Below are 16,598 nucleotides of genomic sequence, written 5' to 3'. Positions count from 1 at the left end.
ACATTACACTGGGATTGAAATATAAGTATTATTAATCGTGAGTTTTAAGTGGTTCCTGTTGCCGTTTCATGCGTGCGTCACGGGCAATATTATGTTCTCTAGGATCGGATTTTCATGTTATAGGACATAGATTTAAAATAAATTTCTAATTATATATACATGTTACAAGAAACAATAAACTCGGGTAATAATTGCGACAGAGTCTTAGTCAACGTAAGCGGTATGTTGAGCGTGACACATGCATGCGTCGGCAAGGAATGTCCGGTAAAAGTCATATTTTTGCAATGCATCACTGTCTGGCCAACTGTTTCGTGGATAAATCAAGATATCAAGGGATTAAGAGAGAGAGAGAGAGAGAGAGAGAGAGAGAGAGAGAGAGAGAGAGAGAGAGAGTCTTTATTTTCATCCAACCAAAATACATAACAACAGACGGCAATGATGGTGGTACAGAAAATATGCATGCACAGTATTCGGTATTAGATTGGAATGATCGATACGACGTTGAGGGTCAACTATAGTCTGATCACACCCGCATCGAACAGGTACACTTGACTCTATACAGTCTGGCTGACAGTGCCGAATTAAGACCCTGGTGTCTCTAAAGAAATTTTTATAGGTAGCCCGAAGAAAACGTTGCGAGTATGCCAAAAGGTTCTTAGTTTGACAAGGTTAGGGGTCACTTGTTCAATCATATTTCCATACGAATGTTAATGTTCAACTATATAGATATTATTACGACTTCGCATTCCGTAGTAGTTATAACCCATCTTCAACCGTTAAATTACAATATGATTATGCGACAGCCTCTTCCACGAGATTTATCGTTGTTTTCCATAAACTAAACAATAAAACATGCCCTGATGTAGGCGTTAATAGTGGCGAAAGAGTTACGATTACATTGACACAGCACCGGTTGATAGTTCGGTAAAGCTATAAGGAATATTTCATTAGTGGCCAGACAACACCGATATATTGCAAACGTTCACCGATGAAATCAATGAAATTCAATGTGATCGTAATTAATGCAATTACTACACAGTGCTCTCGATAATCCGGTGGGATGCTAACGAACTAGGCAGTTTGCATCGCATTGTGTCTAATCGACTGTACTATTGTGTGTGTCTTGATCAGATGAAAATATAATCTGACGATTATTGACTGATGGGTGGGAAATCGATATGACTGACTGCGCGGATTTTTTAAAATATATTGAAACATACTATACAAGCTATCGCTGCGCAATGGCGAATCTGAAGTTGACTGATATTGTGAGGCGTTACGGCGACTATCTAGTATCTTGGGATGGATGGAGTCGGTCTATAAATTATTAGAACTGGTCGGTGTGCTGCAATAAATGCTGTCAGAAATTACAGCCACTATCTCCCATTGCTGTTGGATGGCTCTGCTTTTGTTCAAGAAGTTACCTGATGGGGCAGGAAGGATTACAGCAATTAAGTAGCAACAAGCTATCTTTCTGACACGTTTGGTGTAAATTGTGATGACGCGTTTGGCCAATTCCAGTGATGAATAAATAACTGCTTGATTAGGAGACTGTTAGTGTAGGCTATACCTTTCCGACATAAAATGCTGGCACTATTGGTTGCATGGAGGTGGAATGCATCTGAAGCGTTAATTTGGTGCGCATTCGTAAATGCTCTGCCCATCCAAATGAACTCTCGATGCCCCTCTTACTGGATCGCTCTTCCGAACTTTTTTCATGATTTCCTCAGTCAAATGAGTAACGCGATCCGGAAGCACCGCATACCACGCTACCTCGTTTGGCAGTCGAATCCAGAATTCCTATCCAAGTGTTGGAGGTTTATCTATAGCAGTCGTCGGGAACCTATGGCTCGCGAGCCATATATGGCTCTTTTGGGTATAAGATATGGCTCTTTCCCAAATATTTATTTTTGCACTAAATTGATAAGTATTGCAGCGAATTGTTGGTAAATTTTCATCGCGGCCAGAATAATTATTCTCGTGGCTGCATAAACATGTCTTTGAGAGGTGTAAAGACAATGTCGTCTTCAGGTCTAGGGGCTCGGACCCCTTCTTTTCAAAATCATCATATTTAAGTTACTGTCACGCCGGCGGCCACTATCATTCGCGAATTCTATGTACCAGACTCGAAACCTTGAATTGTGCGATACATTGATTAATCAAAGAGCATAGCAGACATGGCGACGCCAATTTCAAAACGCAGTTTTCAAATACGCATTGTCCTCCTGATCTACGGCGCGAAATGAACTGTTGTGGATGTGACAATTACAAACTCGAATTACAAACAACGTCATAACTATCCACGTTCTTGATTGGTAAGTATAGCTCTGTGCAGTGACGTGCGGTCCAATGAGGCAGGTGAGGCAGTGCCTCACCTGTCGTCAGGGCGAGTAAGTGAAAATTGTGAAAACCCTCCATGAGTCGATGATTATTGATATTTTACATCGATGCTCATAAATAACTAAATTTGAAAATTTTTTCACACAACATCATCAGTTTGCATAATTATTATTCAAAAATACAGCGCGAAAGGAGAGTTGAGGCACAGGTGCGATTTTTAGCGATTTTTTTCGAAAATATCTGATATCAATCAATTTTGATCGGCAAACATCATGCACGTTACCATATCTTAATCGCGCCACAGAGACATGCGTTCAGGTAGCGTGCATGGATAGTGACTTTCCTAGTCATTTAAGTAAATTTCGCCATAACTTCCCGCCGCATAAATGTACAGTGTCCAGTTCAATAAACTTGTTAAAATCCTGAACTATTGACCCCCAACACAATAGGAGTAATCACAATCATGCTCGCCCAATCTAATGTGCTATACAAGGTCCGATATATGAATTCTTTACGACCACGTAGTACTGGTAGTAGGCGATCATAACGCTATCCGTACCAAATTCTATCGGGATCCAAGGGGGAAACTTGGTTCAAATATCCCTCCCCCATATTACTTGATTGCCGAGTTTTCTGTCGGATTCGCGTAAGATAAACGAAACAAAAATAAACGATTTGTTATACCATTGATCAGTTGGATGGATCGGTAAATAAAAATGTAATCGATGGTCAGCCGCTATAGGTAGTGGCAGGACCGGAACTGCGTCACCCCAAACCCTCAATTGCGGGGGGTGAGCTGGAATGGGGCCCAAAATTATTTCGTGAATGAACATAAATTATAGAGTATTTTTGGGAAAATTTGTGCAACTATTTTGAAACTTTTTTCACGTTCGGCGCGATTATTTTTTCGGGTTAATACTATGCCATCCCGCAGCGAAAAATTATTTGGCAATTTAGAAATACCAATTTAGAATGGTGTGCGTCTTTTACTTTAGTAGCCTACTTATGGGCGATTTCAATATCTTTCCATACAACAGACAGCAGTAGGTCGTGAAATAACAACATTTAAAGAAGAAATTATGCCAACGGACCCGCCCGAATATGTTCAATTACAATTTGACGTTGTGTTATCACCGTAGGGGGTGGGGGAGACCAATGTTCTTCGGGAGGGGAGGGGGCTGACGAAGTACTGTTTCGGCCCTGGGTAGTGGTGTGTCTTCAGTGGGTCGGCCCTTCTAAATTTTCGAAAGTGTGCATCGCTGCGTGGCTGCCAAACCCGGGGCATGTCGTTTTCAAGTATTCCTACCAAGTTAAGGGAAGGCAAGATCCTTTCCGCAATCATCGGTTTATCGCGTCACGTATTCATGTCATGCCCATTTAGCACAATAGCGGCCATCCAGTCCTACATGTATTGTATAATGTGGAATTGCAACGGCTATCAGTGTGCAAAGAAAATGCTCTCTATACCCGCTGCTGTTGTTATTCACATTTTAGATCTCTTTATCAGGTTGACTACCGTACTTTACGTGCGTGCGTGTTTGTGTGTGTGTGTGTGGGGGGGGGGGGTCCATGCCTCACCAGCCATGAACCTCACAGCACGTCACTGGCTCTGTGTGACGATAAAATGTAGGCGTGTGGAGTAGGGGTGGCCAACCTGCGGCCGTTAGAGGGAATTTGTGCGGCCGTAGACACGCAATTCAATTAGTATGTGTTGGCGGCAGTGGACATGCAATTTGAATTTACGAATTGACTCCCGATTTTTTGAAAGATTTTAATTATTCTTAACATTTTCTTCAATGCGATTCAATGCGACTACATTTTTCGATTTTAATATAGTAGCACGCTTTGCAATCAGAACCCCACAATACAGATGCGAACATCAGTGGAAAATGATGCCCCTCACATGGAAATACCAATCGGAATATTGTGCTCCTCACTATACCACCAATCCTGATGGGAGGTCAAGAAATAACAGCATACAACAGAGTGACTAATAACAATTGGCCCACCCGAAGATGCATCATAATTTATAACTTGCTCTGAATTTTCGAAAGCACCCCTATACATCAACTCTATGCCGGTGAATCTGATCACACGGGATGAGAAAGGATAAATGTTTGATAGTAATATCGGGGCCTACGATACTACTTCTAATATCAATGACGAAATTCATTAGCGAATCTGAAAAAATTTGCGCGCTTCGCGCGACTATCAGCCCTCGCTTCCTTAGCATTACCAGTGACCACTCGCGAGTTGAGTGCGCATAGTAAGCCTATCAATAAATAGATTAATCCGGAGTTCACCAGAAATGAACATAGACACTTTATCCTGGGTATTTGCCGTCCAGCTTGTTCATTACGACTATGTCCGGGAATGCGGCCGTAGGCTACATGAGTAGTCGAAATGCGGCCGTGTATGGCAAAAAGGTTGGCCATCCCTGTGTGGAGCAACGTTATGTTATACCGCCGAATACTTTGAGAATTGAGAAGTCGATTAGTATTTAGATTATCGGAATCAGTGTGACAGTCAGATTCGATTAATATCAGTTACATTAAATTCTAAGCTACTTACGATGAATTGCGTTATTAATGGTGAGGCTTGGCCCGTCTGTGCCCTGCCTCTCGTTTCGAGCTTTATTTTCGAACAATAAATACCAATATTTACAGAGAAAATATGGGGCACACGAGGAATCTCATGTAGTGAGTTCGAATTAGTGCTACCATGACGTCACGAATTTTCAATTGTGACGTAACAGTTGATTGACGTGTATGGCGCAAACGGTTATTTTGCGGCACGCGACGTCTTTCATTATGAACGCAATTACTACTGGCACTGTATTGTTAAATATTATTTGTATTGGTAATTGTAATTGACTACTCATTCATTGTTGTGTTTTAGTTTCTTGATATATGCTCGAGTTGATTGTTATTGATTTGAATCGGAATTCGGCTGAACTCTTGTTCCAAGAGAATCCCGCTGTAGTGTAGTACACTTTCAAAGAGTGTTTCACTGACCGCGAATGGTTTGAACAGATACAAGAACAAGGAACGGGAAATTAAATGGAAATGGAAAACCGATGTGTCATATTTGTCGAAGAACAGTTGTCGTAACGAAGCGTAGAAGCTTAAAATGATACCACGACAGTTTCTTCTGTATAGTTATACATATCGCCTGATCTTAGAAAACGTAACCAGCTAGGTGTCAAGCCGGACATCCATATTTAGAGCAGTTGTTAAAATTGCCGACGATGTTACAGACGCTTCGTTCAAAATTGCTTGGTATATCGCAAAACCCAAGAAATATGCTAGAGAAGGTGTTATTTCAATACAACTTTAACATACTGTGCGAATATTCGCTGTTTCCGGATCTTAGCAGCAATTACAACATCACCTGACAAATTTCGAAGCTATACAGTTATCTGATTTAACCGTGACCAGAAGAGTAACAGCAATGTCAGTCGATCTTTTATTGCATGTTCTAAAACACGTTGCCGCGTATAGACTCACTTTAGCCACTTAGCATTGGACTAATCCACCGACTCAACAGACATTGCATAGCTAATTATCTGGGTGCATTTTATCAGAGTGGACATATTTGCAGAGGAAATGCTGGCAGGGCAAACGTGGGGAGGGGACCAGCGTAAATCATCAACCTGACCAAACTGACTTCTGTAACTATTGGTGCAGGGCTCCAGCCATGGAAGGAAAGGAGAAGGGTTGATTGGTTCGCTCAGAAATGAGCCCGAACGCCTGACTCAAAGTGATAATGGCCTCGGTCACGAAAAAGTTACCGTAATTTCAAACTTTCTGGCTCGCGTATTGAAACATACAGTTCGGTTATATGGTGGAAGGGTTAGTTTAAAGGTGCGTGTACCGAATTGGCAACGAATGCATTGCACTTTCGATTACTTGCGCCGCTGGAAGAAACATATTGTCACAAAAACAATAACCGCAAATTTACGAACGCTGTCCTTTGCCTCATAATACATAAAAATGTACTAAATGCCCGTATACGACTGGTAAATTGGCTACAGTAGCCTAAATTTAACAGTAGCACATAAATACATGGTTGTAATGTTCTGCGGCCCGCAGCGTTTTTTGCTGTTGAAATGCGGCCCGCTATACAAGGGAAGTTGAGAACCTCTGCTCTACTTGGTCGTTTCAGCATCCTTTCTGTTCATTATACTCTGCATCGTGTTGTACATTGTACGTAGGGTTGCATTTAAGCAGTGTTTTAAACAAATGCCCTTAAAAAAAAATTGCTTTTTTTAAGTCGTAAAATCATGCCATAATTGTGTACATGCTTTCCTAAAAACATGTTGTATGACCCTAGGGACAATTACCACCCAAAGGCCGACGTATACGATATGGGATGGTTGCAACTCTCAAAATAGTCGGTTCAACATCTATAGTACGTATATATTTCGTCAAAGGAGCTATATTTACCCTACATTTTCAATTGTCAATACCAGTCCACTATGACGTCACAACTGAATATTCGTGACGTCATGGATTAAAAAAACATGTTTCAAACATGTTTACTTTAAATTGATTTTTGTTTAAATGCAACCCTAATTGTACGTCTTTAGCGAAAAAAAAGACCCGATAAAGAAAGAGAAAGTGCAAGAAATAGCTTCTAAAATGGACCGATGAAGAAAGAATAACATCGAAGAAGACTGTGATATCGGGCACTAGGTCGAGGTGGATGCCAGTTCAAGAGACCCCAACTGGTTGGTCGTTCGGCATCCCCCTATCTGTTCATTACATTGCATTGTGTCACTTGTGTGTCTTGTATATCGCATTGTACATTGTTGTGTGTGTCTTGGGCAGATGAAAATATAATCTGTCGATTGATTGATTGATTGATTGATTGATTGATAAAAATAATAGAACCGCTGATTCTCATTGTCATACAAATCCCCATATCAGAACCGCTATGTGTACCCACGTGCCACGATAGCGCCCGATAAATCGAGAACTCTCATATCGTGAATATCTGGATCATAAGCCGCTTCATATTATATTTGCTGAATTACAAGCAAGTAACGTTCACCCTAGCTGCTGGTATCGTGGGATCAGCTGCATACATCGCATTAAATATATGACAAGCATTCGTTTGTATTGTTTTTCTATGGATTGCTTATTCTTCCACTGACTAATTTAGCTACTTGGATGTATAATTTCAATTGTAACAATAACACGTGATATTGCTTCCTTATATTTTCATTGTTTTTCAACTTTTTTGTTCATAATTATTCATTAAACACAATCGCGTCACGAAAGTTTTATCAGCTTCCAATCCCTGCGGTCTGAATACTGAAATATTATTCTCTACTCTTATCAAACAACATTTTAGTACCCAGTTTGCACACGTACGTTGCAGAATTGCAAATCACATCAACGATGTTTATCGCCATCGACTGAATAGTGATGCTATCGTTTGCTATAAACACCAACGGATTGAAGATCCTACCTTTAATGCCACAGAAAGAAAATATGGACCGGCCCTCACATCTGTAAATATAGAATTGAATTTCGGATGAAAATTCGATTGATCTCACACGATTTACGCTCAGTTCCGAAACCCGTCGGTGCAAAGATCAACAACAGTCGCCAGGGATTAACTTGGCCGCGCTGTCAGCAGAGTGGAATATTTCGGAACGAAACGAAACTTTCGGCGCACCTAGACGCATTTACTAAATTTGCTCGAACAGTATTGCGTCGTACGTAGTGAACTATTGCTAGTAGTTTCCGCCGATAACGTAAACCCTTTTATTGGACATGGCCAATAATTTTCTAATTCCTGTTATGCAACCAATTATGTAACATTGCATATCCCGAAGTTAGTTACAAAACAGCGCCAAATCATGATTTTCAGAGATCTTACCTTAGCCCAATGCAATGCTGTCTTCCATAGTATGACGGCCCATCCCGTTGGTTCACAATTCACTGCAGCAACCATCTCAATGCCGTCTACACGCAAAAACGTGCAGACGCAACATCTTACGTTCAGCGTCGTCTGAAAATAGAGTTGCGTCGCGACGCTTTATACGCATAGGATTGCGTGGTATTCGGTTAACCGCCCAAGGCGAAGTAATCCTACATGACATGTCATTGCGGAGATTTACCACGAGATCTTTTTCTCAATCCCCGCGAGTTCGGCAATGGTTAGCAGAAGGCGTGTGTGATTACGTCAAGATAGCGATTATAACAATTACTCGCAAGAGCGTGCTGCGCAATTTCTCGCCGAAGGCATCTCGTTGCAACATTGCAACAGCCACTGCCATGTACTAGGCTAACTAAGTCAGGAGTGTGATACACACACGGCCCTACACACGATCTCATCCGGGCCACGTATTAATTCTGAGGAAATGAGGAAATGCTTGGGTCTATATATCATCCAGCACGTTTTCAACAACAGTTGACATTGCATCAAAAAATATTTTCTCGTAAATAATCCCTCAAGATAGCCAATGTCGAACATGCTGATATCATGATACGTAACATTACACTGGTCAACAAAATGAAGAAAAAAATTTTTAGGCAGAACATCTGAGAGCCGTTTCTGGGGTTTTTGAGGTTGCTGATTACGAATATCACATTAGTTTTGTCAGATTGGCTCTCTGTCAGAAGGTATTTATACCCCCAAAAAGCGCAAAATTACTGCATTTACCCTTAAATATTCCACTTGGTGGGAAGAAAATCGTAGTTTTTTCTAATTTTATACTGCGCATAAATGGCTAATTGACTATGAAGAACCCTCATGTCATTCTCAGTCATTCTATCAATATGAACATGGCATGATACGAAATATATGTTTGTCAAAAAAGCAGTTTGTCAAGCCTAAAAATCATACTTTTCCAAAACGGAAATTCATCTTCTGTATCAATTGGTCATTCTACCAAGATAAAAGAGTAGTATAAAACTATGAAATTTGTCCTTGACAGGCTTAACTACAATACTTATATGTGTGTCTCATTTCTTTTGATTGATAAATGGATAATTTTCCACTGAGTCAACGAAGTGGGTATACCTAGTAACCCTATCAAACGAGAAGCTTAAATCTGGTATCTGGTATATTCGAATACCGATGAAAGATTCCAATTTCACATTAGGAGGAGTTCACAGCAGGCAATTTCTCCTAAGATGTAGTAAATAATACTTTTTAGCTGATCACAAAGAACCCAACTACAAACAGTTGGTCCGAAAATTCGTATCTGCATAACGAAAACTTGGAACAAACATGAGCATAAAAGTTCACTTCCTGTTCAGTCATCTTGATATGTTTCCCTATCATCATGTTGATTAGCAAGGGGAGAGGTTCTAACATGACATCAGAACAACAATAGAAAGATACCAGGGCAGATGAGATGAACGATTGATCATATTATGTCAGACCGTTGCCGGAACCTTTCGAGAAACTGCACTAAATAGCTTACAGGCGAAAGTCGTACAAAAAAAAAATTCGATTTAAAATATATCAATAATATTGTATTCCAACCAATGTTCCCTCTAATTTTTGATGGGTCTGTGCACACTCACCAACTCACTGCGCAGGCCCTTGGAAAACAGTGCATAACGACTAAAAAAACGGTCATCACTTCAGATTTTTTGTGCGCAACTTAGATTTTCTGTGCGCAGAAACCGTGAAAGTACTGCGCATTTGCGCACGTGCGCAGCTTAGAGGGAACATTGATTCCAACTGATTATTTCAAATTTACAATAGGTGGTTGACGTAACACTGATTGAATTAATGCCACATTATTTGAGTATCTATGTAAATACTTCTATACATGACCGGAGTTTATTTATGTACATGATATCCGTGAAAGTCTGTAACTATGATAAATCTAATACCCCAAAATATAGTGATGTCGCTGTATTTTGATTTAATATAGTCTTCTGTGTGTAAAAATAACAAGTAGATTGAATTTCTAAACTTTATAGTTCCACTAAGCCGATTTTATATCTAGTCATTACCGTGAAAATGGGAGATTTTGGTCAAAACAGTCCCACGGGTTATCTCCACAACAAGAGCCAATTTGAAAAAACTAAGGTCATATTCGGAATCAGTCCCCCTCAGAACCCCCAAAACCGCTCTTACTTTGTCTGCCTAAAAATATGTGTTGACCAGTGTTATTAACCTTATTCGCCATTACAAACAAAGTCGACGACATTGACACCAGATTCCGAGAAGGCAAAAACGTACACGTTCAGAGCTTTCTGGGGAAATGTTTAGTTAGTTAACGTGAATGCAAAACCGTTGTACGTAAGTTAAACCTTGAAGTGTGATTCCATAATTAACGAACTAAATTCTAACGTCCGTGTTTAGATATAATCTCTCATGATCTCCCATGATCAACGCCGCATCACCACTAAAGCTAATGAAGCAAGAAATATGCCAACTATATCGTCTTTAAAGCCAGTTTTACCGGTTTATAAATGTAATCAGTGGGCCAATCGTCGTATTTTGCCAATTCTATTAAGTGCGAATAAAGGTGTTGCTGGAATAGTGCCCATACGATCCGTAATCCGAACCTCGCCCAGTATGATTATTATTCAATACTTTATGTACGTTTTGTTTAAGTTGCAATGAGAGTATGCGCTGTTACATCGTGTGTATAGAAGAGTGAGTGACGCGTTACATAATTTTAGTGTATTTCCTAAGGAAATGGGACTAAGGCGAAGGTCTCGTCGCGAAAATGCAACAGCGAAGAAATACATGCCCGAAATGTAGCAATGACGCGATTACGCGTTAGTTCGATACCACAGACACAGATGGAGCGGATTGATACATTTCCTGAAAATATTTTAGCTGCAGTTCGAAACTTCGAATACGGCAGCTTTCTAAGGAAAGTGACTGCAGCCTAAAATTATTACCTCTCACCTTTAGTTTGTGGCCAAATCATATTAAGAACGCAGTGCGCCGTTAATACGTATCGAGTTCATAGGAGGAGTGTAATGGGTGCGGCACCATTGGTTCATGAGCAATGACATTTGGCGACCACTTTCAATTTTATTATGAATCACGAGACTAAATTGAAGCGAGCAAGCGGCAATAATTTTACGCACAGCCGAACTAGACGTTCAGTCATATCATAAACAGACCAACTTCCCAGCGATGAGATAGCACGCTAAGACCACGCTTACACGCCCGAAACGCAAAACAACCGGATTACGTCGCGGCTAGATTACAATCTCCTTCCCGAAAGTGCATGATTCACTGTTCAAATGTTTACGCAGACACGATTCAAGTACAAAGCTTCATTCAGTTCAGTAATGTTTATTCCGCGACTTAGTACCGTAAAGGTCAGATACATCTGAACTATATACTCATATTTGAAGCATATCATTTATAACGAAGTACGTAGATTATCTCCGTGAGCAGTTTCATTTGTTGTTGTGAATCGACACACAAAATCCGACTCGCTATACAGATATAATAAACAAATTTTTCGATCGTTCGAAGCAACAGTTCATTAATTACATGGCGGTGTGAAATTCAATTGTTTTTCCAAATAAATTCAAGTCCAAGTAAACGCCATTCGGCAGGTTCTCCATTCACCCGTAACCAGTTGTACTTCATGTCAATTGCAGAAAAGAAAGTTCCACGCAATGTCGACGTTGCCTTACGTACTAAGTGTTCATGACACAGCAAGTGACGTTATGACGTCAAAGTAATATAAAAGGAATGCTCTATTTTTACGATCGTTAATAGTCAAACTGGGCCCACGCCGTAGCCGACGTCATTTACGCAACGTAATCCGAAGGCAGTGCCAATTATACCATACCGCAGTGCTTATCAGACGTAAGCGCTGGATATTTTGAAACCACTTACCGATTACAATCGCAAAACGATCGAGTGTACCTGTACATGATGAACACATAGTGGCTATGGTGCGCTGCATCCTACATAATACAGCTGCATATAGATAGCGTCTTACAAAACCACGGTGCGCGCAGGGGTGCATGCAGGGGGATAAAAGCAGGGCATGTTATAGGGGAAGTATGATATGGTATGGAACGAAATTTCCGAGTAGATGGTATGGGAATTTTTTCCATACTTCCATACTTTGGTAGTCTTGCCAGAACCATAACAAACATCCTATTTTCGATTTGTCATCTTGATTGCATACCGCATATCTCAAATTGCGACTCGGACTCACCCACTCGGATCGACATCTACTTGAAGACAAAATAGTTCTGCAACGGGCATATGAAGGAAGATAATATTTAATAAAAATCATTCCAGTCTGATGATGATTGATGAATACAAACGCCAGACAATTTCCACACATCAAAAATAGAATATTATCTGAGAGGTTGGGCAGCTGCGAAAGTATGGGAAAAGTATCAAATATGGTATAGAATTATATTGGTATGGCCTATGGTATGGATATTTGTAAGTTGGTATGGAAATTTGTAAGTTGGTACGGAACGATTGAATGGGCATTGGGCATGGGCATTGGGCATGGGCATATTGCTTTGACGTGCAATGGCGCAATACTGACAAGACCGATAGACGCGTAGAAAACGGCTTAGGGCTTCGCCATAGAATCAAGCTTTATTTGTACATGGCCTTTCAGCTAGTTACGTCTCTCGCTAGCCCCAATATCGCTGAAAAGCGTTGCCAGATATCGTGCACAGCTCAGAGTTCAGAATTAAATTAAATTGATGATGATGATTTTTTTCTTGGATTTGCATTCCTTTGATAAAATATTAGTGCTTCTGTGGTAACTATTGTTATGTTCCTGCATTTTACGTTGGTATCGTTTGTCTCTTATTTGTCTAAGACAGGGGTTCTCAAAGGGTAGGCCATGGCCCACTGGTGGGCCACAGAGCATTTTGAGGTGGGCCACAGAGCTATTTAGAAAATTTCAGAATTAATGTAAGTTTAGTTATATTTCTTATGTTATTCGCTAAAAATATATTCGTATTATCTAATTATACGTGGCCTACATAGCTACAAAGCTTTTCATCCGACCCTGATTAGTCGTAGTGGCACGTATGAAGTCAGCATGTACAAATCGAAAACATTATGGAGAAACGGTGGCTTTTTCTACTGGCTATGACAACCTACGGCTAACAGCAACTAAAATAATTTCAAGCGTATAATAACTGGAAGCTAATGCTGAAGTAACCAAGTATTCCGGCAGTGTCATATGCCGTATGCCGTTGAAAGGGGTATGCAATGAACTCGCAATGAAGTGAAATTGATGTAAAGATTTACTGTACTTCAGCAGGCCGTATTATTGTAAGCTAAAAATTTTCATAATTGCAAATTATTAGCAACTTCTGGCGAATGTATACTGCACCACGCCAACAAATCTTAATGGATTGAGGATTCATCGGAGCGCATTAATCTTTGAAGTCGGTTTAAAATGTCCGGCCTGGAAACCATTGTACATAATGAAAAAGTCACGGGAATGGATTGTATCATTGGATTGAATATTCTGACATCGCAACTTCAGTTGTTTTGGTACAAGACATACAAGCATTACAAAGTAGGCTACATCATGCATATTGAAAAATCTTTCTTCACTTCTCTGTAGTACACAATCCACCAATGAATTGTTCGATTCTGGCCCAGAATGACTATAATATTCCCCATAATAGTATCACTAAAGTCCCAATCACACAGTGTGGGGATCTGATCATTGTGTTTCGCGACGCGAATGGAGCAGCGGACGAAAATAATCTACTTGGGAGTTTTAGCTTATGATCTACCAGGGCCGTAACTACCGCACCCACACCCCCAATTGGGGAACTCGAAGGCGCCCAAGATTATGTCGTTGGTCGTTTGTTGGAGGATATTTATTCAACTTGAAATTTTTTTCGCGCTTCGCGCGATTTCATATCCCGGGGATCGAGATTTAAATATCATCAGTTAGAGAAAAATGGGCATATTTTAGAGAAATGGGCATATCGGCGCTGTCCATGACCATGCATTAAACAGAATTATGACTATAAGATATCAGGTGGGCCACAGCACATTTTCAAACCGGAAAATGGGCCACGGCGAAGAAAGGGCTGAGAACCCCTGGTCTAGGATTAGTAATTACCGCCAATCATTATTTCCTCGTGTGTCGTGCTTTGTATTTATACCCTGTGTTCTGTTGTCTACTCGTCTTTCGTTTAACTGTACTCTGGATCGTGTCACCTGTCTTAAGATATTCTGCTGTATAATATACTGATTTGATATTGCAACCTCGTCGTATGAGTTATTGTTCAAACAAGATCAAGAACGTAACAACTATGCCCATTGCCCATTGCCTATGTTAGATAGCACAGCTTTGTACTGACATCAAGTTTTATAACTTGGGCCTCGGCCTACTTTATGTCGATACTGAATTCAATCGGCCCGCGGCCGCTACGAAATTTGAAATGAAGCCCGCGACCCGGTTTGAGTTGGTGACCCCTGTTATATACCATACCATGCCCTGGATAAAAGTCTGCAGTTCGGGACTCAGCCACATACGTCTGCGCCCGGTGTAACTTACCATTTATATAAATGAACGCCCGCATTTTGGGTGACATGACAATATCAAAATACACTTGTAGAGATATGATGTGGTTTAATGATGTATGTAGACAATAATCGATACCAAGACTACACGCTATTTTCTGAAGCGGGCATCTGGGAGTAAATGAACCGATATATCGAAATATATATATTGTTGGTGATAAAAGTTGGTAATCGGAGTGCCTGGGTTGCCCCATCAATAGGTTGCAGGATCGATTCCGAATGGAATCGTCGTAGGTTTGCCAGGCTGCTCATTGCCTTCCGATCTGCGTAAGTGGTGTCCTACAAAAGCCTAAACCAAAAGTAGGCCATGATATAAGTCAGCAGTTTAGAAATTACAAAGCTGATCTCGGTTCCAGTCTGATGTCTGACCCCCGACGTCAAAACACCATGAATAGCAAAACAACAACTTGGCAAGGTCAATTGGTCATCAATTCTACCGGCATCCAGGAGTAATCCAGAGTAAATACATCAACGTACAATGGCAATATGGTTGTATATCATGAAGTCGCGATTCTGAGTTCTAAATTCTTCAATAAATGACCACTCCAGGCAAAACCTCAAATCCTTGCGCTTGAAGGAGCTCAAAATAAGAGACAACGCAACGTCAGTACGGCATTAACCTCGGACAATGGGACGCAAGACGTCGACGTATAAATCGAGAGCAATCTGTTTCCGCTGTCGTCTGCGCCGCAAACGTGCCCGTCAGGCGTTATATCGGCGTTATAGTGACTAATGAATATATGGATGCACCAGTGTGTATTGCCGATCGAATGTTGTGGAGCAGGATTTCAAAAAAGATAACCTCTTACGCATTTCTACGTGGTCTTTGACGAAGTTCTTCTAATTTCCAAGTCAATCCATAGTGGGCGCGGGCCACGGCCCGTTATTGTAAGTAATGGCGAAAATATAATTTCAAGCGGGTCAGACCGCACCTTCAATACTTACGGATGCGCAGCATACTATGTACATAACCACATTGTCCAGTCATCGAATTCATGCCATTAAGTGGTAGGGAAATGTTACAGAAGAATAAGCCATTGACATACAGGGAAGATTATTGTCAGCTGTTGTCCTGAGTTTAAAGGCCAAGAGGCTAAGCACCACCATTCCGATAATACCTATCTACTACCTAACCTACCGCACCTTCTATAGCAGGGGTGGGCAATTATTTTCCTCCGCGGGCCAAATGAGAAAAAATATGTACTTTGGCTGGCCGAGTGAAAAAATTTAGCTATATTCTCCAGCGTATTTTAATTTTATTTCTAAATGACATTGTTAATAAATGCTGCTCAGTGAATGTGTTGATATTAGGTAATGAGAAAGTGACGGTTAATTCAAAAAAAATCTATTAGCTGTCATGATTCGAAACAATGTTAAAGATGATACATTTAGCTCCCTTTAAACCCCTTTCCACGTTTATTTAAAGACTCTAAAACAGTGGTTCTCAAACTTTTTTAGGCACGCTTCCCTTTATGATAGTGAACGATTTCGCGCCCACTCATCATGATATCACAAAATATTAAAAAGTGCAACCAGAATGCGAGCAATCCCAACGGATAGTTTGATGGCATGAAAGGTCATGGCTGTTGATGAGAGAATTGTGAAATATCAAAATCGGACAATACACAGAACAACAACTATAAGCTGATGGTATATCGCGCGGAGCGCGAAATTTTTTTAAATTAACTTCGGCTTCGCGCGCCCCTTCTGATGCTTTCACGTCTCCCAGTTCG

Source organism: Botryllus schlosseri, chromosome 2, assembly GCF_051294905.1.
Source record: "Botryllus schlosseri isolate E-star chromosome 2, Bs_hap1, whole genome shotgun sequence".
Taxonomy (NCBI): Eukaryota; Metazoa; Chordata; class Ascidiacea; order Stolidobranchia; family Styelidae; genus Botryllus; species Botryllus schlosseri.
This window is presented reverse-complemented; position numbering follows the sequence as displayed.